General features: G+C 44.7%; 2 long non-coding RNA genes across 2 annotated transcripts; both read left to right on the forward strand.

Moving 5' to 3' along the window:
* Positions 1-3,105: 3,105 nt before the first annotated feature.
* Positions 3,106-4,434, forward strand: LOC143485767 (uncharacterized). Its single transcript, XR_013123029.1, has 3 exons — positions 3,106-3,316; positions 3,747-3,866; positions 4,134-4,434. It is a non-coding gene; the product is annotated as an uncharacterized LOC143485767 (long non-coding RNA).
* Positions 4,435-5,512: 1,078 nt separating this feature from the next.
* LOC143485721 (uncharacterized) lies at positions 5,513-9,712 on the forward strand. The gene is made up of 2 exons (XR_013123010.1): positions 5,513-5,989; positions 9,533-9,712. It is a non-coding gene; the product is annotated as an uncharacterized LOC143485721 (long non-coding RNA).
* Positions 9,713-22,153: the final 12,441 nt, after the last annotated feature.

The following is a 22,153-nucleotide window of genomic DNA, read 5'->3' on the forward strand; positions in this document are numbered from 1 at the left end:
TCCTCTGTAGCAGACAATCCTTGTTAGGTCTTATAGTATATATATACATCAAAGCTGTTTCTGACAGCTGACTGGTTTATACTTGACGCGGCGCGAGGGTCCGCGCGGCGAAATTACATGAATGACATGAAAATGAGGGCCTCACGCGCTGTCGATTCGCGAGGTCGTGCACCTCTCGAATTTTGTAACTTCGCGCACGCCGCGCTTCAGCGCAATGAACAGTCATGTTTGCAGGGTTAATACACCTTTATAAGGTTGAATTCAAGCACTTGTACGTCACTTTCAAGGTCCATTTCAATATTTCACGACACGTTAAACTTAAATAAGTTAAATATTTATACATATACTCGAAATGATTCGCTTTTTTAACCACATTATTTAATGGTTGTTCATTTTCAAAACGCCCAATCTTAACGTCTTCACGTTCTCTCATGTTTCGTCCTGGAATTACAAGAGGCTCGTATTTGTTAACGTAATACAAGTAGGGTTGCCACCTGTCCCGGTTTTACGTCGCTGTTTTAATGTCCCGGTTTTCACTAGGTTAGTTTAAACGACTGTTTAGAATGTTTCTGCACACTTTAAATCCGTCTTTTTTTCTCGCTGTGTCCATTTTACACCCCCGGTAACATTTTACGTTTGTGTATGACAGTGTGTCCTTGTTTTTTGTCAGACCTAGGTGGCAACCCTAAATACAAGAGAACTGTTCAGTCAGATAGATATTTGTTGTGAAACGAAGTAGTTACAATTTCAAGTATTTTCAAGTACTTTAGCCTACTTTAGCACTTTTCAAACCTGGAACACAATGCAACATTAAAATTCGTCAGGTAAATATTTTTCCTTTCTTTTCTGCGCTCCAGATTTCTGTTTACTTTAACTATCCACCACTGTATTTCCCGCTGTTGGGCGGGTACCAGCTGGCTACGGTCGGTGCTGGATCAAACCATTTTTCAGTGGGAGGCGGGGGTGTATGCACTTAATGGAAAATATGCAGATAGGTTAAAAACATATATTTTTAGCCATTGAGCTCATTTTGAGTACAGAATTTTATATTAATTAAAGATTTTAAGATTATTTAAAATTGTAGACTTTAAATAAAAAATAAATTGCTGGGTGCTTTGATGGGCCCCCCTGGCCATGGGGCCCGGGACAACAGACCCGGTTGTCCCCCCCTATCGACGGGGCTGTATACATATTTTAAGTTGAAGACAAACATTTTACTTAAAATGTACTATTGTGACCGCTACAATGTCTAAGGCACCGTCTACAATATTACATTAACACGGTTAACACGGACGCAAGTGGCGGTAGTAAAGGTCCCAGAGCACTGCACACTCTGGTTTTTTTTTTCTTCAATAATTTCAATATCTTTTCAATGGTCCATCATAAGACCACCAAACAAGTTGTATTACACAAAGTATATAGTTGTTATTTAGTATTACAACTTGTAATACAACGGGCAGTCATGGCCTGATTGTAGGGAACTGGTCTTGTGACCGGAGGGTCGTGGGTTTGATTCCCAGGCTTGAGGCCATGACTGAGGTGCCCTTGAGCAAGGCACCTAACCCCAACTGCTCCCCGGGTGCCGGGCTAGGGCTGCCCACCACTCTGGGCACGTGTGCACCACAGCCCCCTAGTAATCACTAGTGTGTGTGTGTTCTAACTGCACAGATGGGTAAAAACTGTGGAGGACAAATTTCGATCGCGGTGAAAAAAAAATCACAATTGACAGAATATGGCACATTTATATGGGTATTTCTACCTTGCACCAATTTGTGGAGGTCAGTTTTTGTCTAATTATGTCAATAGCTTTTAAATGGTGCATCTTAAGATCATAAAACAAGCTATTATATATTAAGCGCAATCCTAAGCAACAACCTATAAGTCAGATATGGGTATTTCTACCTCTTACCTAATAGTGGTTTCTACCTCTACCAATAGTACTTGTTTTTCTTCCCCATGACTGTGTAGCATACATAACTAGACTGAGAGACCAGTTTTAGTTCATTAGCTATTTAATATTGTCCTCAATATTGAACCTTTTCACAATATTCAAATTTTCTTAAATATATCAGTCGGCGTGCAACGAATGAGTATAATATACAAGTTTCACCTTTTGAATGGAATTACTGAAATAAATAATATAAAAATATCTGTGTAACGTGGTGGGTTGGACACAATCGCGATAAAGGGCTGGCACATACTTTAACGGAGCTACCCAGCAAACAATCCCATTTGGGCCCATTTTGGGTTTCCTTTGGGCAGTGAGGGATAGGGCTTGCCCACTGATAACCTCATGATGGGACACAATAGTTTAGCCCACTCTGGGCCCGTGCCCATTAGCCCACTTCTGGCCATTACAGGTAAAATGTGGGCAGTGCACCATTGGGCTTGCCCACTGATAACCTCATGAGGGCACAAAATAGTTTAGCCCACTCTGGGCCCGTGCCCATTAGCCCACTTCTGGCCATTACAGGTAAAATGTGGGCAGTGCACCATTGGGCTTGCCCACTGATAACCTCATGAGGGCACAAAATAGTTTAGCCCACTCTGGGCCCGTGCCCATTAGCCCACTTCTGGCCATTACAGGTAAAATGTGGGCAGTGCACCATTGGGCTTGCCCACTGATAACCTCATGAGGGCACAAAATAGTTTAGCCCACTCTGGGCCCGTGCCCATTAGCCCACTTCTGGCCATTACAGGTTAAATGTGGGCAGTGCACCAGGGCTTGCCCATAGTCAACCCCACACTAAGAAATGCATGTTTGATTACTGTAAAGAAAATTAAGGACAGCAGCCCAGCTGCTTTTACTTGAATATGCTGCATTGTGTCTCTTTTCAAGTCTCACATCAGATGTGGTTATTATGGTTGGTCATCATATGCCACACCTTTAAAAGTAGCACTTTAAAACTAAACAAGTCCTCAGTCCCACTTTTGTGTATTGTAGTCTGATGAATTGTAGTTAAAACAGCAGTTGGTGGACACTCATGTAGAATATTATTTGGCATCCCACTTTATATTTTTTGTTGCGAGTGTTGGGTGTCTAAACAATTAATTACAACAGCCACAATTGTTCGCTTTTCATCTTATAAAAAATATACTGAGTGAAACAAAAACACAAAACTTAAACGATTTGTGATTCAAAAACAGGCGTTTTGCCTCAGTCAATTAGCTGTATGATGGCCCTTAACATTTTTCATCAGGCACATAACAGGCACATAATTAAATCGCGGCAAGAAGAACACGCGCAGACCGTTTGTTGAGAAGATTGCCAGCTCTTTCTCGGTTCTCGTCTGTTCATCGATTACGAATTTGTAAGGTATGTTTTGACCAATACAATCATTTGATACGTACACTTAAATTTCGAATAATTATGCACAAAATTTCGAAGCAGTTAACATTTTTACTCATAGTGTAATCCCTACCACGTTATAAACGCCATTGCTGTTAGGGTGTCTTATCAAACCTATTACGCGCTCGCGCATACACACACACACACACACACACACACACACACATACACTGTATATATAATGTTTGCAGTGCGCCCGTAAATTTAGTTAGTTGACAAGACCCGCTAGCTAAACATTTACACATTAGCATGCTGTTTGTGAGATATATCTTAACACGAAATATAGGCCGCGTTCGAGATTTCAAGCACCTACAGTCTAGTTGCTGGCTTTTATATACAACTCTGTGTATACACAGTGAATATGTGTAGGTAAATTTATATCTATATTTTTTTCTAGGTGTCTACAACTTATTCCATCACCTCAACTTTGCTAACAGTCTTGCTCTGCAGCTCTCTTGGAAAGGCTCTGGGGAGAAGAGATCTTTTCAAGATCTCATCCTCTGTAAAGTGGTCATAGGTGAGAAGGATTTTGATATTTTGGTTTATTATTTCTTTTGCTTGCAATTCATCTGTACAGTTTGTCTAAGTTTTCACTGGAAATTGCTCAGTCAATACTTTTTCACTTTTGTGGTAAAGTGATAGTGGATGAAGGCAACACTTAATAGATGTTTAAAATGTATTTTACATTTTATAGAATTTTATGAAAGTGTTTTAGTCTCTACCTGTTTTATTAATCTGAAACATTCAGAATATTTTTGTACATTTGTGCTGTACAACTACATAGCGGCAGTCCACAGAAGTGCACCAGAACAAGTGACCAATGCTGCAGTTGAGGCTGCAATCAAGGTGTGGCTGAGGAACGCTAGAGACCGTGATGGAGGTAGAAAAGAAAGAATGTTGAGAAGACACACACAGAACCAAGTCTGATTTATGATGTTCATGTTATTGATTATGGTTTTCCAGTCGTTCTGTTTAAAATATTCTTAGTGAATTCAGTGTCATTTTTTTCTTGCACTTGAAAGATATTTCATTTACTGTTTTATATTACTCATAATTTTTGCTGTGCTCAGAATATTCAGCAAGCATGTGACATTATAAATTATAAGAATCTTTTGAATGCAAAAGACATCTGCATCTGCAGTTCAAATGTAAATGCTAGTTTAAGTTTAAACTTAATGTTTTTTCAATGTAAAATAAATAATGACTTGACCCTTTTCCAAACTCTTGGTGGTTTTTACATGAGGTAAGCATTTAGGCTCCAAAAGAGGCAAAAAAAATATTTTCTGGTGTCAGGAATAGCAGATAACATAATCACGTTCACCTGTCTCACCACCACGCCCACATTCCGGGCATACTTAAGCACCCAGACTTCACTTCCTGGTTGCGAAGTATTGCCTCATGTCGTTGCATACCAAGCCGTTATTCCTGATTGTCTCTCTGTGTGCCAAACTCTGCTTGTCCCCTAGACCACGTCTCCTGCCTGATCCCTGGATACCTCCCGGACTCTGCCCTCGCCTCTCGACCCTGGACCGCACTGACCACCGCTCCCACGCTACTGCTCTGCACCTGCCATACGTCACTTTGCTCATCGTGTGGCTTGTTGTACAGAGTTATTCAAATAAAGAACGTGTTATTCCGCATCAGGATCCCTCTCAGCGTGTTCTATATGTTACAGAATACTTCGCCATTCCCATGGATCCTGCGGAAACACAGGCTCACCTAGCTCGCCAAGAGGCGACTATCGCGGCCCTGACGGAGCGTATACAACAGCTCACCGAGACAGCGTGTAACCAAGAAACTGCGCTCCGTGCCCTCACCGAATCTGCACGCCAGAACGTCCAAGGTGCCAGCCCCGTGTCCTCTGCCCCCCTGACCGTTGCGATGCATCCCGCCAATATGCCAGTTGCCCTACCTGAACGATATGACGGGTCTCCGGAGCGTTGCAAGAACTTCCTGATGCAGTGCTCCATGTACTCCACCTATCACCCGGCCCTGTTCCAGACGGATCGTCAAAAGGTGGATTTTATGCTGACATTCCTGACGGGAGAGGCAGGAGCTTGGGCTACTGCTCTTTGGAGTAGCGGAGACGACTCCCTGAATACGGAGCGCCACTTCTCCGAACTGCTCCGATCCGTCTTCGACCACCCCGCTGCCGGGCGCGATGTCGGCACCCAGTTATGTGAAATCAAGCAGGGGAGACGCAGCGCGGCAGACTATGCCCGAGAATTTCGTACATTGGCTGCTGGCAGTGGCTGGAGTGGAACTGCCCTCAAGACGGTGTTCCGCCGCGGTCTCAGAACCGATCTGCAGATTGAGTTGGCCTGTAAAGATGAAGATTTAACTCTTTCCGAGTTCATACAAGCAGCAGTGAACATAGATAAGCTGCTCACTACTCACCGTCCTAAAACAGCAGGTGTACGCACTTCCACTCTTTCTCACCAGTCGTCTCGTCTCCCCGGAGAGGACAATCGAGAGTACTCCGAAGCGATGCAGCTGGGCCGGTCTCCACTCACTCCCCGGGAGAGGGCGCGTCGCATGCGCGAAGGACTCTGCCTCTACTGTGGCGAGGAAGGTCATTTCCGAGACCGATGTTCCACACGACCACCTCGTCTCCGTGGGAATTCCCCCTCTCAAGCAAAAGTAAGCCCTCCATTACTTTCTCTTTGTGGTAATTCCCAATTTAACCTACCTATACAGCTCACCTGGGGAGGTGTAACTCGCAGCTACTCAGCGTTAGTTGACTCAGGCGCAGGAGGGGACTTTCTCGACAGCGAACTAGCCAGATCGTTAAACATTCCCGTTGAGGAGGTAAACCCCCCTTTCCGAGTTAACTCAGTAAGCGGACAACCTATAGGTACCGGATTAGTTGACCGACGTACCAAGCCCTTGCTCCTCCGTGTCGGGCTGTTCCATACCGAGATGAGGCAGTTCTTCCTGGTCTCCGCTCCTCGCGATTCTGTCATCCTCGGTTTCCCCTGGCTAAGAGAACATGACCCTGTCATTTCGTGGCAAAGTCGCGAATTAGTTGCGTGGAGATCGCATTGCCAGCAGGATTGTATGCATTTACCCCTTCGCTCCTCGATGGTTGAGAGTCCTCACACACCTCTCTCCGATGCGGTCCCTGAGCAGTACAGAGAATTCGCTGACGTATTCAGTAAGGAGCGTGCCAGTTTACTCCCTCCACACAGAACCTGCGACTGTGCCATCGACCTCCTTCCCAGGGTAACCTTGCCCAAGAGAACTAAGCCGTACCCGCTCTCCCGCCCAGAAGATGCCGCTATGGAATCTTATGTCAGTGAGGCCCTACAGAAGGGGTTTATTCGCCCGTCGACATCTCCCGTCGCGGCTGGGTTTTTCTTCGTAGAGAAGAAGGACGGGGGGTTACGTCCCTGTATTGATTATCGAGCCCTGAACGCTGTCACGTCTAAATATGCTTACCCTCTACCCTTCATCTCTGCCTCACAAGAGCGACTAATGGGGGCTGCAGTGTTCACGAAGCTTGATCTCAGGAGTGCCTACAACCTGATTAGAATTCGCGCTGGTGACGAGTGGAAGACAGCCTTCGTCACCGCCAGGGGGCACTATGAGTACCTAGTAATGCCATACGGGCTGTCTAATAGCCCGTCAGTGTTCCAAGCTTTCATGGACGACATATTCCGAGACATGATTGATAAATACGTGTTTGTTTACATAGACGATATCTTGATCTATTCCCCCTCTATCCAGGAACACATAACTCACGTCTCTTCGGTCCTCCAGCGTCTGCGAGAGAACGGCTTGTACGTGAAGGCAGAGAAATGCGAGTTTCATGCACCTGTCATCTCCTTCCTTGGCTGTACCCTATCGCCGGGTTGCATCAGTATGGACAACAACAAGGTAGACGCAGTCGCAAACTGGCCTGTTCCCCGTTCCGTTAAGGATCTCCAGCGCTTCCTCGGATTCGCCAACTTCTGTCGTCGGTTCATCAGGGGTTTCGGTTCGGTGGCGGCCCCCCTTACCGATCTCCTGAAAGGGGGGAAGAAGCGCCACTTCATATGGACACCCAAAGCGGAACAGGCGTTTAAAGCGCTGAAAACTGCGTTCACCAGCGCTCCCATATTGCATCTCCCGGACCCTTCGTTACCTTTCATCGTTGAGGTCGATGCATCCGACGTTGGCGTGGGGGCAGTGCTTTCACAGAGACAAGGCAATCCACCCAAACTGTTCCCGTGTGCCTATCTTTCCAAAAAATTACAACCGGCCGAGGTAAACTATGGCGTGGGCGACCGCGAACTCCTGGCCATGAAACTGGCTCTCGAACACTGGCGGCACTGGTTAGAGGGAGCAGAGCACCCTTTCCAGGTATATACAGACCATAAGAACCTGGAGTATCTCAAGTCCGCTAGGCGACTCAATCCCCGGCAGGCCAGATGGGCGCTGTTTTTCACCCGCTTCAGATTCACAGTACATTACCGACCTGGATCCAAGAACACCAAGGCCGATGCATTATCCCGGATTCACGAGAAGACGCCGAGCGGCGAGATACCTAACCATATTCTCGGAGAATCCTGTTTCGTTGACCTCATCCGGTGGGATGTTCAGGACGAACTGGAGGAAGCCCTCCGCGCCGACCCAGGCCCTGCAGATAGTCCCGATGGAAAACAATACGTCCCGGTCCCGCTCCGGGGACGCTCCTCCAACTCGCACACGACACGCCGGGCACGGGTCATCCTGGTATAACTCGCACCAAACACCTGATCGCCCAGAAATACTGGTGGCCGTCCTGGGAGGAGGACAGTCGCGACTACGTGCTCGCCTGTGTTGTATGCGCGCAATCGCGCACACCCCGAGCACTGCCCACTGGTCAGCTCCTCCCCTTGCCGATACCCCGCCGTCCGTGGTCTCATCTGGCCATCGACTTTGTTACGGACCTGCCTGTCTCGGGCGGTAACACTGTGATAATCGTGATGGTGGATAGGTTCTCCAAAATGTGTCGTCTGATCCCTCGCTCGAAACTGCCCACTGCCATGGAGACGGCCTCTGACGTGTTCCACTACGTCTTCCGGATATATGGGTTACCCGAGGATATCGTATCGGATAGAGGCGTGCAATTCACCTCCCGTGTCTGGACCCAATTCTGCAAGTTACTCGGAATAACCGCCAGTCTAACCTCCGGATACCACCCCCAATCCAACGGAGAAGTGGAGCGCTACAATCAAGAGCTAGGTCGCTTTCTCCGCCAATACTGCTCTTCCCAGAAAGACTGGCACAAGTACGTCCCCTGGGCTGAATACGCACGCAATTCCATCATACATTCATCCACCAAACTGACTCCTTTCCAGTGTGTGTACGGCTACCAGCCGCCGTTCTTCCCCTGGGATAAAACCCCCTCTGACATCCCCGCTCTGGATGACTGGTTAAAGAACAGTGCCCGTGCCTGGGAGCTCGCACACGTTCAGCTGCGGCGCGCGCTCCACACCCGTCGTATGAACGCTGACCGCCGTCGTCTCCCCGCGCTCATATATCACCCCGGTCAACGAGTATGGCTCTCCACTCGTAACTTGAACCTACGCCAGCCTTGCCATAAGCTCAAGTCTAGATACATCGGGCCGTTCAAGATTACCCGCAGGATAAACGCTGTTTCCTACGAACTGCTGCTGCCCCCTCAATACCGTGTCCATCCCGTCTTCCACGTGTCCCTCCTAAAGCCTGTTCACTACAGTCCCATGTCTGTAGCCCCGGTTCTGGATCGCCCCCCCGAGCCCCTGGACATTGACGGCCGACCTGCGTATATAGTACGGGAGCTGCTGGAATCACGTCGACGGCGTGGGGGTCTCCAGTATCTCGTCGACTGGGAGGGTTATGGTCCCGAGGAACGAGCCTGGGTAGCCGCTCGCGATGTCCTCTGCCCGTCGCTCATCGCCGACTTTCACGCTGCACACCCACATTTCCCCGCCCCCCGGGGCCGTGGCCGGCCGCCTTCGCGGCGTGGAGCGTCTGGAGACGCTCCGTTGCGGGGGGGTACTGTCAGGAATAGCAGATAACATAATCACGTTCACCTGTCTCACCACCACGCCCACATTCCGGGCATACTTAAGCACCCAGACTTCACTTCCTGGTTGCGAAGTATTGCCTCATGTCGTTGCATACCAAGCCGTTATTCCTGATTGTCTCTCTGTGTGCCGAACTCTGCTTGTCCCCTAGACCACGTCTCCTGCCTGATCCCTGGATACCTCCCGGACTCTGCCCTCGCCTCTCGACCCTGGACCGCACTGACCACCGCTCCCACGCTACTGCTCTGCACCTGCCATACGTCACTTTGCTCATCGTGTGGCTTGTTGTACAGAGTTATTCAAATAAAGAACGTGTTATTCCGCATCAGGATCCCTCTCAGCGTGTTCTATACGTTACATCTGGATAATCTATTTGTAGTTTAAAGAAGAGAATACACAGATGGCAAACTATGGGAAAGTGGTGGTGGCTATGGGTGGAACAGTGCAATAGCTTAATGTGAGTAAGATATGTGGGGCCAGTGTAGGCAGCTGTGGGCTGAGTAGTGGCCCTGATTGGGTCCATAAGTGGCTCAGAGTGGGAAAGTGGCAAATTGACCGCTATAGGCTGAACAATGGCAAGTTATATGGGACCAGTGTAGGCAACTGTGGGCTAAGTAGTCGGCTAAGAAAGGGCTTGAATTGGGCAAAGCCAGATAACTGGGCTGATTGTGGGTAGCCCATTTGGGTCCATAACAGTGGGCCCTGTTACGCCCCCACGTTCAAACCGGAAGGGGTCCAATGTGGGCAGCCCAAATAGGGCCACATTTTAAGCCCACTGTGGTCCCAAAGAGGGCCACTGTTGCCATCTTTGCTGGCATATGTGGGGCCAGTGTAGGCAACTGTGGGCTAAGTAGTCGGCTAAGAAAGGGCTTGAATTGGGCAAACTCGGATAACTGGGCTGATTGCGGGTAGCCCATTTGGGTCCATAACAGTGGGCCCTGTTACGCCCCCACGTTCAAAACGGAAGGGGTCCAATGTGGGCAGGCCAAATAGGGCCACATTTTAAGCCCGCTGTGGTCCCAAAGAGGGCCACTGTTGCCATGTTTGCTGGGTAGTCTTCTAAGTAGGGTGACCAGAGTTTCTGAAAAGGAGGACACCTTTTGTGCTGGGTGGGGGTCATCGGTGTATCGGTGAATGATTTAGGTGGATGGTGTGTGTGTGTCGAACGTTTTTTCTCTTTAACTCCTCCGTAAACGTACACTTTCGTTTAATCGCCGTAGAACCGGCGGACACACGTGCTTTCGCTTGTAAACACTTTTGCACTGTACATGTATTCTGTTTGAGGCAGTCAAACAAAATCCCGGACGATTTTGAAATTCCCCCCGGACATTTTTTAGGTCTCAAAAGTAGGACATGTCCGGGAAAAAGAGGACGTCTGGTCACCCTACCTCTAAGTGAACCGCGCGCGACTTACGAGGCATACCGAGAACACACTTCACAGAAACACTCACGAAGGAATATAAAGGACCACAGCGATTATGAAAGGAAAACACGTTTATATAAGTATGAATGCTGAAGTAATACAAGGCATAGAAAACACGGCAGAGACTAAAGTAAATGAGCACTACAAAACACAACGACAAATTAACACCGGACCATCATCACTGGATACCCATTTGCTGCAACGTGCACGAAATCTCTGCATGCGTCTGACCACCTTCAAATAAATATTTAATTAAAGTAGTATGTGGTTCCAGTCCGGTCATGTTGTCTATACCAATATAGACCACTCCCGCACAAACGAAGCCCACGAAGAATAAACATATCAGTAACTTCCGGGGCACACAAATGGGTCAAGTTAAAAAATCTAAATCAAGTTTGGCTCCGAATACGATTTTTAATTTAGCTATTTTTGTTTGGATCATCAAATAAAAAACTGAAAAATACAAGCCTGGTTTGTAAAAACAAAATAATGAATTGTTTTTTTGATTTTCCGATTTTGATTTTCAGTTGAATATCAATTGAACGAATGATACACGGATTAGAAAACTATTCATTATTATGTTTTTCGTTTTGAAAATGAAAACAAAAAAACAAACCAGGCTTGTATTTTTCTGTTTTTTATTTGATGATCCAAACAAAAATAGCTAAATTAAAAATCGGATTCGGAGCCGAACTTGATTTAGATTTTTTTAATTGACCCATTTGTGTGCCCCGGAAGTTACTGATATGTTTATTCTTCGTGGGCTTCGTTTGTGCGGGAGTGCACTGCAGTGTTACTCTGATTGTATCCTAGACATTGGAACATGGTCTATATTGGTATAGACAACATGACCGGACTGGAACCGCATACTAGTTTAATTAAATATTTATTTGAAGGTGGTCAGACGCATGCAGAGATTTTGTGCACGTTGCAGCAAATGGGTATCCAGTGATGATAGTGGTCCGGTGTTAATATTTGTCGTGTTTTGTAGTGCTCGTTTACTTTAGTCTCTGCCGTGTTTTCTGTGCCTTGTATTACTTCAGCATTCATACTTATATAAACGTGTTTTCCTTTCATAATCGCTGTGGTCCTTTATATTCCTTCGTGAGTGTTTCTGTGAAGTGTGTTCTCGGTATGCCTCGTAAGTCGCGCACTCTCTGTGTGGGCGCGGTTCACTTAAGGCTAAAACATACTTGCTGTTAACTACGCGTACGCATCATGGCTGCTTCGCGTATCCTGCGTCGGTTTGGCGCGTAGGTCTTGCATGTCCTCCAAAAGTTAACGCGACGCGTACGCGAGGTGCAATACACACAAAACAGCTAGGGGCAGTGTAGCCGCTAACCAGCATCAAAATGGCGGAAAGTTTTGAGGAGCAGTTGTGCGACCAAGTCCGAAGCTATCCACATCTTTATGATGTGACCTTGCCGCTGCACAGTGACAAATATGCTTGTCAGAACAGCTGGCAAGAGATAAGCACTGTTTTAAAAGTAGATGTGGAAACGTGCAAATTAAAATGGAAACAAATCAGAGACCGCTACGTCCGGGCACAGCGGAAAATGATGGCGAAACGTAGCGGGGACGGAGCCGAGGGGGTGTTCTGTCCAGCAGTTATCAGACGCCTGAGCTGGCTATGTAATTTCATTAACCACCGGGCAACCGAGACCAACTTTCCCCAGAGTGACAAGGTGTCTAATCGAGTTGAACTGCATTCAGCAGCTATTTTTAACCTTTGCTGGATTCAAATACTGTACTTATACTATACCATAACTTACTGTACTATTCTGAAGGGCCGTATTCAGTATTTTATGATTAGTATTTTGAGATAAATTGTTTATTAGGTGCAATACTGTATGTACATTTCAGATGAGAGAGATACTGTTGTGGCTGAACACCAAGAAAAAATAAACACCTGTAATACAGCCTTTTCTAATTTTGTGGTTCTAGGTGCCAAGTGAAGAGCCCATTGTTAATCCCACACCAAGCCCAACATCTGAGCCTGTTACTTCACCAAGCCCATCTGTCCAAACTTCTCATACCTACTCCAAGCCCTTTACTTCATCCACAAAAACTACTGTCAAAAGAAAGAAGAAGAGTGTCGAAGAGATGGATAAGGTGGATGCTGCTCTTCTCCAGAGGCTGGCAGAAATCAGAGAGGAGACTCATGTATGGAGCTATTATAGTGTCACCAGAACCTGAACCTGAATCATTATTACTTGAAAAAACAGTCTGTAAAATCCTCGCAGGTATGCAAAAATTCGAGTTAAAATTCAGGTTCGGGTCGAAATTCAGGTTCGGGTCAAAATTCAGGTTCGGGTCGTAATTCAGGTTCGGGTCGAAATTCAGGTTCGGGTCGTAATTCAGGTTCGGGTCGAAATTCAGGTTCAGGTTGAAATTCAGGTTCAGGTTGAAATGCGGTTCATCCGGGATACGTAGGATGAGCAAACAAACTCAGAGCTAATCGAACTGCATTTAGCCAATCACAAAACATATCAGAGGTCATTAAGAGGCGCGTCTTTCTGCTAAATTTCCTGTAAGAGTGCGGTCCCTGTTTGGCGTGTAAGTAGCATGTAAGCAGCACGAAAGTGACCACTGTGCCACCCAGAAATGGCACCTTGTGGCAGCTGCCACATAATCGTGGCACTTAGTGTGACCAGTGCTGCGTGACTGTGGTCTCCGTTGTCCAGAAACGCCGCCTGCCTCTGCTGACAGACATCTAAAGACTCTTGGGTGACTCTGCGTATTGGCCACTCGCTTAAAATCATCCCGACGAGCTCCGAATCGCCATTTGTTGAAATGAAGATGGTTCATAACTTTTGTTTAAAAATTATGTTGAGTGAAATACTAGCCGACATCCAGCTAGACAGCTCTATATTACTAGTTCAGAATACTGTTTAGCGATAACGTCGAATTAAGATTATAGGAGGGTACGTGAATCTACAGTGGTAGACCGTTAGTGGTAGACGACAGCACTAAATTTAAAGGGTTTATTATTATAGATGTATGGTTATCAGTGAATGTTCCTACACGCCATCAGCGTCATTTAAACCTCTGCAAGCGAATGGCATCGCATTTAGTATTTGTGCAATTTGTAGTATATTTCGCTTTGTATTGGTTTCTATTGTTAGTCTAGAATGTCAGCCGAGCGGCTCCCGACATAATCGTTAAACAGCATCCTGAACTCGTAGTTTGGAGCTGTCGGTCAGCTCCGAATCGTTCACCCAACATAAATTAACAAACAAAAAATATAAACCATCTTCATTTCCACGAATCCTACAAATGCGATGCCACTCGCTCGCAGTGGTTTAAATGACGCTGATGGCGTGATGAACGTTCACTGATGAACAATCTGTAATAAATCTGTTTTATGTTGTGACGTGGGGGTGAAGTGTTATCAGTGGGAGGACACTTGCTGAGAAGAGCATTTTATATAAGGGGTTTCACATTTAACATTAACTACGTTAATATAATAGAAGACACAAGGACAGCACGATCATGATGAGGCATGACTAAACTAGACGACACCACAAACCACTACAGCGACACAACACGGATTTATATTCGCGGATATATATTTATATGATATAAATATATTTATTTATTTGTTTATTATTGAATATTTGATTATTCTGCTACCTCCTGTTATCGCTGAGCTAAACTTTCGGCACGAGACTTTCAGCGCGAGCTCTTCAGCGCGAGTTCTTCTGTGCGCGTTCATGTACGTTGCTCCAGAGTTTGAAAAAACACAAGAACAAACGAATTACTTGTTATATTCCTTGTTGACACTTGTGGAAGATATTTTACTGTAGTTGGCTTCATTTTTTTTGTGTTGTTGTATGTCAAATGTAAAACAAAGTTCAAACTTAGCGCCCTTGGAAGCAGAAGGAGGTAGGAAGAAAAATTGTATTAATCCAAAAGAGTGATTTATTTAATTTAAAACGAAGGGAGATGTGATTGTTGTTTTGTTTTCAGTAAGAGCTGTGGCTCATAACATAAAGTTGAGTTCATGTGCAAGTTTGCTAGGAGTGACGTATTTAAAGTTTGGACCCTGTTCTACACATTATCTGTGAGGTATGGTGCTAGGGCATTTGTGTTTATTTTTTATTTTTTGCCACATTTTGTAGTTTTCACGGTGTCAAATGTCGGTGGCGAAAGGAGGAGAGAATAAAGATACACCAGTCGAAGCTCCGAGCATTGTTTGTGTGATTAATCCAAGTGGTCCGCTACACGGATGACTAAAGCGAACATACCAGAGAACGAGTACAGATAAACACGAAAACACTCAAACTTACCCGTGCACAGTGGCGTGCACAATTAGACCCCAACTCTGCCCTTTATCAACGAAAGTGCCCTTTTGAAACTTCGTTTTTTATTATTATCATTTTACTGAGGTCGGTTTGAAATGATCTTTTGAAAACCTGAGCGATTAAAAACAATGCCCTAAAATGCGCCACCACCTCGCACACACCCGACCTCTCTCTTCCTTTAACACCAGATGCGCTGCAGCAGCAGTTCAGTTCAGCGAGTGGAAGGAAGCGTCTTCAGCACAGCACACACGGTCACAGATAGACTTCTTCTCCCGTCCCCACCAGCCAGGTCACATACAACGTTTTCTGTTGTATACGTTTTGTTAGGCAACATAAATTAACACATTCGTTTGTGAAAGAAGAAACGGGAAGTTCCCCATTACCTGTGAAAAATGTCCATCTGCATTCGTGTAATGACAACAGTCAGTAGCCTATAACTCATTCTCGTACTTTTTGGTCTTTTTACTGTCTTAATTGTAGGCCTATATTGATTTACTAATTGCAAAATATATGCAACAATGCCTGCAGACAGTGGAGGGTAAACAGAAGTTAACTGAAGGACAATGACTATAGTTAATATTGGATATGGATTTTATCAGTTGGCGGTGTGACTTTTTCCATTGAAAACTCACGTTTAGAGAATGTTACTAATAAAAGTCAAATTTCATTCAACATGCGCTTGTAATTTTTTTTATAATGAATTGTTCCACGTGCGCTAAAAAGTGCCCCCCCCCCCTTCCCCCCAGCACTTGCCCCCCAAAATGTCTGTGCACGCCACTGCCCATGCACACACCACATACTCTCATACAGAACACATACTCTTTAACGATAATGTCGAATTTAGATTAGTGGTAGACAATGAGTGGCAGTAGCCGCTCGGTGGTTGATGGCTGATGCTGCGGTGTTACGTGAACTGTGGATTTTGGGGAGGTTATTTTCTCTTTCAGTTAATTTTGGTTTAACAGGTGGATTGCCTCGGTACGGGTGGATTCTGTCGGCCAATCGAAGATCGTGATTTGGATGAGGGGGAGGATATTCAGCTTCATAATCTGCATGACGGAGTTGCTGGAAGTTGCCGGGAGGCGACGCGAGCATTTACTGCCTTTACGGTTGTGTGTGTGACTTTTGAGAAACTGTAGCTCATGATTCTCATGTGAGAGGTGAGGGTTTGTGCGATAGCTTTTGTCATGAATTGTCATGAATAGCGTTGTGAAAATCGCCACCATGGAGTAAGAACGTAGTAGCATGTGCACAATTATAGACACCCATGCAGGGATGTTTTATAAGAAACACCAGTATAGAGGCGGGCACCGTGTATGTATATTTGTTTGAGATTATCGTCGTAGATATATTTTCTTTATTTATGTTAGTAAGGTGTGAGTCTTGCTTTGTTAACTTAGTGTAGTATATTTTGTTTGTTTCTTTTCTTTGGTTCCGTCTACTGCTCCTTTCCTTGGTTGGTTTATGGTCAATCGTGTATTTTTGTACGTACGTGTCTGTTCAGTGTTTTGCTGCGTAGAAAAGGCTCTTCTACCCATTACCACTCTGCAGTAAAGAGTTTTCTTACGTATCCGTCTGGTTTTCGCGTTCTTCTTTAATTTCATCTTGTCCACTACGCACATGCTACTACCCCACACACCCCAAACCTAGACCCATGACATCGTGGGGTTGTAACAGACGCAATCTAGACTAACAATAGAAACCAATACAAAGCGAAATATACTACAAATTGCATAAATACTAAATGCGATGCCATTCGCTCGCAGAGGTTTAAATGACGCTGATGGCGTGTAGGAACATTCACTGATAACCATACATCTATAATAATAAACCCTTTAAATTTAGTGCTGTCGTTAACGGTCTACCACTGTAGATTCACGTACCCTCCTATAATCTTAATTCGACGTTATCGCTAAACAGTATTCTGAACTAGTAATATAGAGCTGTCTAGCTGGATGTCGGCTAGTATTTCACTCAACATAATTTTTAAACAAAAGTTATGAACCATCTTCATTTCAACAAATGGCGATTCGGAGCTCGTCGGGATGATTTTAAGCGAGTGGCCGATACGCAGAGTCACCCAAGAGTCTTTAGATGTCTGTCAGCAGAGGCAGGCGGCGTTTCTGGACAACGGAGACCACAGTCACGCAGCACTGGTCACACTAAGTGCCACGATTATGTGGCAGCTGCCACAAGGTGCCATTTCTGGGTGGCACAGTGGTCACTTTCGTGCTGCTTACATGCTACTTACACGCCAAACAGGGACCGCACTCTTACAGGAAATTTAGCAGAAAGACGCGCCTCTTAATGACCTCTGATATGTTTTGTGATTGGCTAAATGCAGTTCGATTAGCTCTGAGTTTGTTTGCTCATCCTACGTATCCCGGATGAACCGCATTTCAACCTGAACCTGAATTTCAACCTGAACCTGAATTTCGACCCGAACCTGAATTACGACCCGAACCTGAATTACGACCCGAACCTGAATTTCGACCCGAACCTGAATTACGACCCAAACCTGAATTTTGACCCGAACCTGAATTGCGACCCGAACCTTAATTTCGACCTGAACCTGAATTTTAACTCGAATTTTTGCATACCTGCGAGGATTTTACAGACTGTTTTTTCAAGTAATAATGATTTCAGGTTCAGGTTCTGGTGACACTATAATAGCTCCATACTCATGCATCACAGAATATCTACAGCAGCTTTGGAAATTACATTGCCATGTTCCTTAAGGAGTTGCCTCCAGATGCTTCAAAGAGGCTGATGAGGGAGATTAAGCAAATTATGCAGTGTTATGAATAGATAAATACAGCAATTCAGTTCAGTAATGCACTATTCTTGGGAGTTTGTTTTTCATGCCCAATACTGTTTTTCTTGCATTTTTGTTATGCTGTTAATTTATTTTTGTTATTAAGCTGCTGTTAGTTTCATTAATAAGCTGTTGGACAAGCAAATTAAACATTGTGTTTTACTGCCCAGTGCTATATTTAGTTCACATAATACCACTTTGGAACACTTTGGTAACCTTTTTTCTGTTTATCTTTTTATTATTGAATAAGGACATATTTTTTGCTCAAACATATGAATTCAAAAACACTACTTTGTTCAGGTGACCTTGTGCACAATATGTAATGTTTATTTATGGTCAGCCACACTGTACTCTTTATAGTAACTCTAATAAAAAATAAGTTAAAAACACCATTCATTACAACTATCCAGTATTAACTCATCACGCTCCCGTAAGAGAACATTACAACTATCCAGTATTAACTCATCACCATGGACGTAATTTTGATTTCAAAAGTGGGGGGGGGGCATGGATTCATCGCTATTTAAATATTTGGTTTTAACCGTAAAAACTGGGGGGGACCAAAGCCGGCTTTTGAAATTACGTCCGTGCTCATCACGCTCCCGTAAGAGAACATTACAACTATCCAGTATTAACTCATCACGCTCCCGTAAGAGAACATTACAACTATCCAGTATTAACTCATCACGCTCCCGTAAGAGAACATTACAACTATCCAGTATTAACTCATCATGCTCCCGTAAGAGAACATTATTTCAGGACTTAACAGTAATGATGAACATTGTAAAAAAAAAAAAAACATATACCATTTGCTTAATTTTCATATACCATATGCTGAAAACTAATGTAGTGTTCCTCGCTGTAGGACAGCATCCTGAAAGGTCACTCTCCGTGTTTGTCTGAAAATAGTTCATCAGGTTGTTCCGCACTTCGCTGCCAACTCGTGTCACACGGTCAGTAGTGAGGCGCCCTGGATCAAGGAGATTTGTGTCTCCATCCACCACCTGCCTCCATTCTCCTGGAACTTCCCCATCATCCACCAAGGTGCTGCCAACGTATCTTGTGCTCTCTACCTGAAGCTGGTCAATGCAACAAAGATAATTGTGTAGAGCCACGCACGCCTTTGTTATGTGTTCTGCTGTCTCCACAGAACACTCCATGGCCTTGCTGAAGACTCTCCACCTTGCAGCCAAAATGCCAAAGGCATTTTCAACAACTCTCCTTGCTCTGGCATGACGGTAGTTGTAGACCCGCTTTTCAGCAGTGAGTTCGGCTCCTGTTATGAAGATAATGAGCAGCAATGAGTGATTGCATTTTTATATATCAAACCTAATGAGACTTCCAAAGAATAACCGTATCTCTCTCTTTTGATAGCCAAAATAAAACAAAACAATGTACACATAAAGAACATTTTCTTTTTAAAGAAAACTGCAAAAAGGAAATAATGAATGATTTCTACTACAAGGTATAAATTAGGTATGAAATGTGGCATGTGTAATAAACATTCACCTGAATATGGCCGCATCACTGTCACGGCCATATGCTCCTATGTCCACAACAGTAAACCTGTACCTGGCATCACATGCAGCCATCAGGATAAAACTGAAATATCCCTTGTAGTTGTAGAAAGAACTTCCACTATTGGCTGGGGCACGGACTCTGATGTGTTTACCGTCTACTGCTCCAACACAGGGCGGAAAATTCCACAAACGGCAGAAATCTTCCTGAATTTGTTTCCACTGTTCTTCATTGGGGTATGCCATATACTCTTTATTTAGGGCGGTCCATATAGCTTGGCTAACTTCTTTGACTATGCGTCCAACTGTCCCTGATCCAAGCTTGTAGCTTGCTGACAACGCTTGATAGCTGATACCAGTTGCAAAAAATCTGAGAGTAACAGCAAGCCGCTCTGCAAGGGATACTGGTTCTGCGTGTGTGTTCCGATGTTTAATGATCGGCCCAATTCGTTGAAGCAGATCATGAAATGTCCTCGCGGACATTCGAAAATACTGATGGTGTTTTTCAGCATCGATTTGTTGCATTGGAAGTACCAACGACACAAACTCGCCATTCTCACAACGTCTTTGATTTAACGGCCTTACATACCACCTACGAAGGTATCGCTGTCGTCGTTTTTTCTGCCGTGACCGTAAAATTATCCAAAGGCTAATCTCCTCAAGTGTTGCCATGTTTGCATCATTGACTGGTTTGCATCGTTAAAATACTGAAGCTCTTTCTACGTTCTGCCCTCTAGTGGTAGCCTCCGGTTTCACGGGTTGCACATAGGCTAGTATGTTCTCAGTAACGTTCACAACGTGGCCGGTTGTCTACGCGAATGCGTGGGCAAACAGCAAGTATGTTTTAGCCTTTAGAGGTAGGATGTCCGGGGGGGAATTTCAAAATCGTCCGGGATTTTGTTCAACTGCCTCAAACAGAATACATGTACACTGCAAAAGTGTTTACAAGCGAAAGCACGTGTGTCCGCCGGTTCTACGGCGATGAAAAGAAAGTGTATGTTTACGGAGGAGTTAAAGAGAAAAAACGTTCGACACACACACCATCCACCTAAATCATTCACCGATACACCGATGACCCCCACCCAGCACAAAAGGTGCCCTCCTTTTCAGAAACCCAACTCTGGTCACCCTACTTAGAGGAGACCAGCTCCGTTAAAGTATGTGCCAGCCCTTTATCGCGATTGTGTCCAACCCACCACGTTACACAGATATTTTTATATTATTTATTTCAGTAATTCCATTCAAAAGGTGAAACTTGTATATTATACTCATTCGTTGCACGCCGACTGATATATTTAAGAAAATTTGAATATTGTGAAAAGGTTCAATATTGAAGACAATATTAAGTAGCTAATGAACTAAAACTGGTCTCTCAGTCTAGTTCTGTATGCTACACAGTCATGGGGAAGAAAAACAAGTAGTTATATATTAAGTGCATCCTAAACAACAACCTACAACTCTTACATGGGTATTTACAGGTGCTGTGAATTCCGAGCACGAGACCATAAAAAGATTCGCGAGCGCGCGAGAGGGGTTTGAGTGCGCACGCACGCTCCAGTAAACGGAAGAAGAGTATGTTCGTGCGAGAGCAGGATAAATCTGAGCGCGCGCAGGATAAATCTGAGCACGCGCGAGCGGTTCTGTAGTGGAGCAAAGCGAATCTGAGCGAGAGCAGAGTAAATATGAGAGAGCACATTAATATTTTGCGCGAGAACAAAGAAAATACGTGCGAGCTGCGTGAATCACGCTCTCGCACTTAAAAAATGTGCTCTCGACTATTGGCAGAGAAATAACGCCATAGAAAAGCTATTGAAATAATTAGATAAAAACTCACCACCACTATTAGGTAGGGGGTAGAAATACCCATATCTGAGTTGTAGGTTGCTGGTCATCATAAGCTTAATGTAATACAACTTGTTTGGTGCTGTTCTGATGGACCGTTTAAAAGCTATTGAAATTAAAAGATAAAAACTCACCACCACTATTAGGTAAGAGGTAGAAATACCCATATCTGACTTATAGGTTGTTGCTTAGGATTGCACTTAATAAGAGCTTGTTTTATGATCTTATGATGCACCGTTTAAAAGCTATTGACATAATTAGACAAAAACTGACCACCACAAATTGGTGCAAGGTAGAAATACCCATATAAATGTGCCATATTTTGTCAATTGTGATTTTTTTCACTGCAATCGAAATTTGTGCAGTTAGAACACACACACACACACACACACAAGTGAGTACTAGGGGGCTGTGGTGCACACATGCCCAGAGCAGTGGGCAGCCCTAGCCCGGTGCCTGGGGAGCAGTTGGGGTTGGGTGCCTTGCTCAAGGGCACCTCAGTCATGGCTCAAGCCTGGGAATTGAACCCATGACCCTCCGGTCACAAGACCAATTCCCTACAATCAGACCATGACTGCCCGTTGTATTACAAATTGTATTACACAAAGTGCATCCTAAATAACAACTATATAAAAGTTGCAGATTGTTATTTAGGATGGACTTTGTGTAATACAACTTGTTTGGTGGTCTTATGATGGACCATTGAAAAGATATTGAAATTATTGAAAGAACAGAGTGCGCAGTGCTCTGGGGCCTTTACTACTGCCACTTGCGTCCATGTTAACCGTGTTAATGTAATTTGTAGACGGTGCCTTAGACGTTGTAGCGGTCACAATAGTACATTTTAAATAAAATGTTGTATACAACTAAA

The sequence above is a fragment of the Brachyhypopomus gauderio genome, unplaced genomic scaffold (assembly GCF_052324685.1).
Source record: "Brachyhypopomus gauderio isolate BG-103 unplaced genomic scaffold, BGAUD_0.2 sc37, whole genome shotgun sequence".
Lineage (NCBI taxonomy): Eukaryota > Metazoa > Chordata > Actinopteri > Gymnotiformes > Hypopomidae > Brachyhypopomus > Brachyhypopomus gauderio.